The sequence below is a fragment of the Aegilops tauschii genome, chromosome 2 (genome assembly GCF_002575655.3).
Source record: "Aegilops tauschii subsp. strangulata cultivar AL8/78 chromosome 2, Aet v6.0, whole genome shotgun sequence".
Lineage (NCBI taxonomy): Eukaryota > Viridiplantae > Streptophyta > Magnoliopsida > Poales > Poaceae > Aegilops > Aegilops tauschii.
The window spans coordinates 108,265,599-108,274,272 of record NC_053036.3 but is presented as its reverse complement, the minus strand read 5'-3'; positions in this window follow the sequence as shown (position 1 = coordinate 108,274,272).

The following is an 8,674-nucleotide window of genomic DNA, read 5'->3' as shown; positions in this document are numbered from 1 at the left end:
ACCTAATTGGAGACCCCGACGCTTGCCCGGAGCTTTACACCATAATGATTGAGCTCCGAACACCACCAACCGTCTAGGGCGCCGAAGCACCCAAGAGGAACAAGCTCAAGGGTACCAATCACCCAAGAGTAATAAGCTTCTCAACTTGTAACTTCCACGTATCACGTGGAGAACTCAAACCGATGCACCAAATGCAATGGCAAGGGCACACGGAGTGCCCAAGTCCTTCTCTCTCAAATCCCACCGAAGCAACTAATGCTAGGGAGGAAAATGAGAGGAAGAACAAGAAGGAGAACACCAAGAACTCCAAGATCTAGATCCAAGGGGTTCCCCTCACAAAGAGGAGAAAGTGATCGGTGGAAATGTGGATCTAGATCTCCTCTCTCATTTCCCTCAAAAACTAGCAAGAATCCGTGGAGGGATTGAGAGTTAGCAAGCTCGAAGAAGGTCAACAATGGGGAAAGTACACGAGCTCAAAGGATAAGGTTCAATGGGGAAGAAGACCCCCTTTTATAGGTCCCCACGAATCTGCCCGTTATGTGCAGAAAACTGTAGGACCGGTACAACCGGTGCACGAACCGGTACAACTGGTCAAAGCAGAGGAAAAACCAACCCGTAGGAAAAAGGCCTAAGCGGTACAACAGCCTGGAGAACCGGTTAAAGTGAACTAACCGGTACAACCGGTCAACAACCGCCCAAGAACCGCTCCAAAATAGAAACTAGTCCGGTGGTAGAGCGGTACATGGACGGTACAACCTTCGGACCAATTCTGGAGCGGTACAACCGCTCCAAACACCGGTTGTACCGGTCAACTGGTGCAACCGCTCTAAGGGGCAGTACAACCTCTCTATGTAAAACAGGTAAGATCAAAACAGCCACAACTTTCGCACACGAGCTCCGAATTCGACGAAATCAAGTTTGTTGGAAAGCTAGTGACAAGGGCTAACACAATCTTGATAGAAATAGCAATAAGAAGGAAATTAGAAAAGGTCCATGAGAAAATGGAGAGAACCCTTCCTCGAATAAGACCGGTAAAACCTCCAACACAAAAAACGCAATAGAAGAAGCATATGAAAACCGTTTTCGATGTACTAGAGCTTGTCACGAAGATAACCACAAGCTCTAAAACCTCAAAAGAAAATACAAATAAGAATCAATAAAGATGATGCAAGGATGCAATGGTTTGAGCTCTCGACGAACTATACGATCAAGCTACTCACTTGAGAGACCCCCTTGATAGTACAACTATCGATCCTATAACCCGGTCTCCAAACTATCACCATGAGACCGGTAAAATATAAAACCTATCAAGGGCAAACCTTTGCCTTGCATGAAGTCCACTTGAGCTAGATGATGACGATCTTGACTCCCTCAAGTTGGACCATCTTTCTTGATTGCGTTCGCTCGATGAAGACTAGTTGATTGCTCCCCCATACTCCACTATGGGTGAGCCACTCTTTGGCACATCTTCACAAGTCCATTGACACCATAATGGACGACAAGCTACAAGCATGATTTCTTCGTGATGCTCCACTTGAACTTGCACAACTCAACCTTGATTTGATGTCATCCTCCATGGGTTGTATGTGATCTTCCTCTTGACGCAAGCCCATGGAAGCAAACCTAACCCCACATAGAACTCTCACAAAGACCATGTGTTAGTACACAAAGCGCAATGGACAATGCTTACCAAACCGTGAGATCACTTGATCCCACTCGGTGTATCTTCTACGCTTTGTGTGATGATCAACTTGAATCACTCTCTGTACTTAGTCTTGATCAACCTTGACTCTTTCCAACTCTCTTCACTTGGATGATGTCTTGAAGGTAAACATGAATGATCACACAATCTTCTTACTCACATGACCAATCTTTGGATAATTCCTTAATAGCACTTTGGTCAACTCATAAACTCCTTGAAACCAACACATGGACTTCAAGAAATGCCTATGGACAAATCCTTCAAATATAAATAAATGCAACCATTAGTCCATAGAGAATGTCATCAATTACCAAAACCACACATGGGGGCACTGCATGTCCTTTCAATCTCCCCCATTTTGGTAAATGATGACAATCACTTTCAAGAGAGTTTATATAAGGAATTATGCATCGCTATGCAATGCAACAACCAATAATGCATGCGTAAGAGATGCAAATTCTTAGGAACAACACTAGAGCAAGAGGAAATAACTCTCTAAACTTCTCCACAAAACTCTCTGAAACTTATCCCCCATTGGCATCGATTGCCAAAATTGGAGAAACGCTTAGAATGCCAATATAAATTGTGTTCCTCCATAAATTATGTATTTCTCAACAAGAGTGGAATACAATACACATATCCAACGGTAAATACTTGGAGGAAGACATACTATATTGAGGCCCAAAGAATGCAAAAGAATGATATGCCACAAAGACATAACAAAGAGAGAAACAAGCAATAAAAAGATACCAATTGAAGCAAGCAATCAAAGGATATCAATTGAACCAACTAGACCAATGATCCTATGAGCCACATGGAAAAAGGATATTATGATATGAGCGAAGGAGTGTTCTAAAGAAACTAGAGAAGCTCCCCATGATTTGTGCACACATAAGAATTTTTGTATTTGGATACACAATACACAAAATAGGATCATAGCTCCCCCAAAATCAATAGAAACTCACAAAAAGTGCAAGTGAGCATATAGGAAACAAAGCTTAGCACTTGCAACAAACAAATGGTTGAGCAACATGTAAAAGAGGCAACTTAAGAATAGGCTCAACCAAAACCGATGTGTGTGAGTCAAGGAAATGCACTTGACAAGACTAATTTACGGATGCGCATTAAGCATCAATATAGTCTTGAATGAATGAGATACACGGTGCAAGGCCTGTCATTCCCACACACAACTAGCAAATGGGTTCACAAGTTCACTAATAAGCATATAAAGAACCTATGCTTGTGACAACCCGTGGTGAAGATATAAAATAAAGCTTCGTTAAGAGGAGGGATACCAATTGAATTGGCAAAAACCTCATCATGACAAGCAAGAGGAAGACAATCTTCACCACAAAAGAGTGCATCAAGATGCAACGAGATAAGACACATACTCAAGGCAAAAGCTTTCACGGAGCCACCAAAGAAATAACATAAGAAAGACAAGGTGGACGTGAAAGAGAGGATATCATCTAGAGACGTAATTTCTCATAAGTGTATAAGGTTCTAGGTAGACGAAATCATGATGATATATATCTACAAAGAAGGATGTACACCCGAAATAGTTACAACACGAAAGAACAAGATACCCAAAAGGAAGTCATACATATACCAATAAGATATTTGCTTGGAAGCATAGCACATGGCTAGATATGGTCTTATTGTATATAAATGAATTCCTACCACACAACCATCAAAGACATCACAACTAGCAACATGAGATCATCGTTGAGATGCTTTGAGAAAGGAAACAAGTATCACAAGATGGAATGAATATCATGCCAAGATGCAACCTACACATGGTTGAATGCAAGAAAAGAATGCATGAATAGATACTTGTTACAGAGATATCATTGGAAGGATGTAGAGGAAACCAATTGAAGGTAGTAGATAGTAGTTCATTGAGCATCCTAGCTTGACTCCAATAAGCACATGGTGACACCACCTTCCTTGTGAGTGAGCTGTGCATCCAATGCATCTCCAATTGTTCCTAGAACAACAACACAAACAAAATGGTACCCAAACTCATTGGAACCAAAGAGTTAGAAACACCAATATACATAGGACAAACTCCACATAAATATGTGCACATAGATATGAAAATAAATATCATGCACATCTCATCCAATTTGAGACATGGTGGAGTTTCCCCTATATATTGGGTCAAAGAAAGAAAGCATGCCAAATAAAATACATGAAGTAAATATGCATGCTCGAAAATTTCAAGGACCGAAACCAAATGAAAAAGAAATACCAAGTGAAAATAGGATACCAAATGGAGAAACCATCACTTGGAAGATATCATTAAAAGATACATCAAGGAATGTGATATCCATTGATACACACAAAAAGAAAGATATCAAACTCACAAAAGAGATAATGGTTCCAAACAAACCAAGCCCTCTACAAAGTTTCATGATGGCACAAAGTACCAAAAAGGAACGACTTGCCTTCCACCAGCACACACTTGATAAGGATCATAAGATGAGTGTTTTATAGAAAATAGGATAGCTCACCCAAGAGTAGTGCATTATAGAGAATTTGCATTTGAATACAAAATGCGCAAGGTGGGATCACCACTTTCACTATCTCTATAAAACACTAGACAAGATCAAGAAATTAACAAAATCCACAAGTGGTATGGAAGACAATGGGAGTTGACCCAATCCTTGGCAAGAGATAAGGAAAATAAAGGCAAAAGCCAATGTAAAGATGATCAATAATTTCTACCACACAAGTGAGTACCAATTGTCAAAAGATAAGAAGTATTTGGAAATAATTCCCGGTGGTAGATAGCAAGGATATCCAACATCATCTTTACACCAAACACAAGCAAATTTGCAACTTGTAGAGATAACATGCCACCTAGGAACAAGATAATCTACAATATCAACTCTAGGTGACAATATCTCAAATGTGCACATTTTCTAGGCTAGTAATATACACATAGCATATTACTCCCCCAAAATGTGATACCAATTAAAGATAAACAAGAGGCAAATAAAATGATCCAACAAGAGATAATTAATGGACTATTTAGAATTTGAATTTCTCATGAGAAGACATACCACATAGCGACTAGATAATCTTGAAATATTAAAACTAGATGGTATTCCTCATGTACACACATTTATAAGATTGTGAGGTGCACAAAACACATCACTCTCCCAAAATGGGATGTTCCATTAACCTCTCACAAGAGCCAAGAGGATACAAACAAGATGCAAAAGGCTCAACACAACTCTCACATGTACATGATGTGCAAACCAACATACACATACTTGATTACTCAAGACAAGCAAATTGGAAGCACAACATATACAAACACATGCAAGGTACAAAACCAAAACATGCAATAGGGGAAAGTAACTTTCATTGTAAACCATTTAAGTACAAGTTACTGCAAGGAGGCACATTGGATATAAGATAGAAACTTGATAACCCAATTGACTTGGCTTGAGACAATTTGAATGATGAATATCCCTAAATTCTTCATGATGTAGCCAAGTCTCCAATGCCCTCCAACAACACCTATTGATCAAGTTTGAGCTAGTTGGCCCCCAACCAAGTTGGGTCCTAAGAGGTTAGTCACAATAGACTTGGCTACCCAAATGGTTCTTTTATTGACACCACTTTGAGTACCAACAACTTTGGCAAACACATTGCCAACCTTATCCTTCCCAAGAGAATATATATCATCAATAATAATTGGGTTGGATAAGTTACCACTAGTGCATGAAGAGGCGAGGTGACCTTTCTCGCGACATAGGTAGCAACGTCTACTCTTCACTTTCTTCTCACTTGATTTCTCAACTTGAGAAGCATTAGCTTGAGTTTTCTTGGGAAGAGGCATTTCTTCAACTTGAGGTTGAGCATGCGAATGAACTTGTGGCCGCTTCCCTTGTTGCTTGTCACTAATGGACTTCTTCTTCAAAGGGCAAGATCTAACATGATGCCCTTCAATTTTGCACTTGAAGCAAATGATCTTGGCCGAATTCTTGACTTGTTTTTGGCCCTTCCTCTTGTTACTCTTGGAATTCTTCTTCTTATTGGAGTTGAATCCAAGTCCACCTTTGTCATTGGGGGATTTTTGCACACTCAAGATATTGTTGAGTGTGGCCTTCCCTTCATGACACTTTTCCAAGTCTTTCTTCAAAGAAGCGACTTGGGCCTTGAGCTCTTTGATTTCCTCTACATGGTTAGTCTCACCACAAGCACTAGAGGAAGTATAAGCTTCATCATTAGAGCAACAAGGCAGGGAAAGAAATTCATCCCAAGATGTACCAATGTTATGCATGGATGAATTACGAGGACTAGCACAAGGCAATATAGCATTTTGACTAAAATTAGTGCTAGTATCCACATGAGGCTCACTAGATGTTACCTTAGCAATCACGGCCTCATGAGCTATCTTTAGAACATTATGGGATACTAGAAGATCATCATGAGAGCTTGAGAGCTTTTCATGGCTTTCTTCCAATTTCCCATAATTGCTAGATAGCAACTTAAGTTGAGCCCGTAGCTCAACATTCTCCTTCAAAATGGATGCTTCACAAGTAATAGAGTTAGTAGCACAAGCATCATCATTAACAACAATAGGAGAGGACAACTTGGCAAGCTCTTTTAAATAAGAAGCTTCAAGTTGAGCATGAGACTCAGTGAGTTTGATGAGCTCACCCTTGAGCCATTTTCGAGGTGCTCAAAATCCTCAAGGAGTCTAGCACGAGCAACTTCAAGCTTAGCATATTTAGTTTCAAAAACATTGGCCACCTCAAGAGCTCTATCATGAGATTCCCTCACTCTAGATAATTCTAGAGAAAAAGTCTCCTCAAGAGATTCCTTGGTGGTTTGTTCAAGTTCAAGAGTTTGGGAGAGGTCTGAAATCTCATTAGCGTAATCACGCTCATGACCTTCCATTTTCTCAATGGTGACATCATGCTCCTCAAGACGAGATTCCAACTCATCAATATATTTCTTGCCCTCAATAGCAATAGACATGATTTCCATGAAGTTGGAACGAGCAATTTTATTCTTATGAAGAGCTTTAAAAATCATTTTCCCCTTAATTTTTAAGGAGGCATCATTATCATTCTCTTCATCACTATCAACATCATCATCATCATTCTTGTCATCATCAATATCATCACAAGATATATTGTGATTCAAAGTGGGAGATACCTTTGAAGCCTTAGCCATAAGGCAAAACGCAATCGATGATGATGTAGGATCCCTTGAGGCACCATTCAAGACCACATCTTGTTCCATAGGGTGTTGGGTTTCCCTACATTGTTAGCACAACAATTCGAGGAAATAGATGCATTTTTATCATGGCAACAAGACATAGCAATCATATCATCATGAGATTTAGTAAAGAAATTTCTACATGATATGCAAGGACTATCAAAACAAGCATGTGAAACATTTAGAGAGCTCGAAGTGTTGAAGTCCAAAGATGAAGCATTGTAATAAGAAAGTGATGACGGATTATCAACAATAAGACCACTATCATCATTGCAATGAACACCACTACTCACCATGTCATTACCTTGTGGCAAACCACATGTAGGTGAACTAGAAGAAGTTGAGAACACAACATGGCCGGAGGTGGAGGGAGAACAATCATCCCCACAAAATTTGGACATGCCATATTTGTCTTGAAGCTTTGTCCACAACTCATGAGCATCCCGAAAAAATGGCATGAGTTGAAATATAAGTACATTGCTCAAAGCACCAAAAAGCACATTAGAAGCTTGAGCATTGAGATAAGAGTTTTTCTAATCCTCTAGAGATAATCGTTGAGGATCCTTTGGAGGAGAAAAACCCATATCTACAATTCGCTCTAAATTTGGGTCCATGACCCTAAAGAGATTAAGCATGCGAATTACCCAAACATCAAAATTTGTGCCATCAAAACTAAGAGTGTCATAGAATCCTAATCCCCTAGTCGACATCTTTACTCTCTAGGTGGTTAAGCCTATCAAAGAGAGACGAGGCTCTGATACCAATTGAAAGATCGTGGATGTCGCCTAGAGGGGGGGTGAATAGGCGCTTTAAAAAAATTACGGTTTAGGCTTGAACAAATGCGGAATAAACCTAGCTGTTAATTTGTCAAGCACAAAACCTAAAACAACTAGGCTCACCTGTTGGAAATATGCCCTAGAGGCAATAATAAATGGTTATTATTATTCTTTGTTCATGGTAATTGTCTATTATTCATGCTATAATTGTATTGTCCGGAAATCGTAATACATGTGTGAATACATAGACCACAACGTGTCCCTAGTAAGCCTCTAGTTGACTAGCTCGTTGATCAACATATAGTCATGGTTTCCTGACTATGGACATTGGATGTCATTGATAACGGGATCACATCATTAGGAGAATGATGTGATGGACAAGACCCAATCCTAAGCATAGCATAAAAGATCGTGTAGTTTCGTTTGCTAGAGCTTTTCCAATGTCAAGTATCTTTTCCTTAGACCATGAGATCGTGCAACTCCCGGATACCGTAGGAGTGCTTTGGGTGTGCCAAACGTCACAACGTAACTGGGTGACTATAAAGGTGCACTACGGGTATCTCCGAAAGTGTCTGTTGGGTTGGCACGGATCGAGACTGGGATTTGTCACTCCGTGTGACGGAGAGGTATCTCTGGGCCCACTCGGTAATGCATCATCATAATGAGCTCAATGTGACTAAGGCGTTAGTCACGGGATCATGCATTGCGGTACGAGTAAAGAGACTTGCCGGTAACGAGATTGAACAAGGTATTGGGATACCGACGATCGAATCTCGGGCAAGTAACATACCGATTGACAAAGGGAATTGCATACGGATTGATTGAATCCTGGACACCGTGGTTCATCCGATGAGATCATCGTGGAACATGTGGGAGCCAACATGGGTATCCAGATCCCGCTGTTGGTTATTGACCGGAGAGGCGTCTCGGTCATGTCTGCATGTCTCCCGAACCCGTA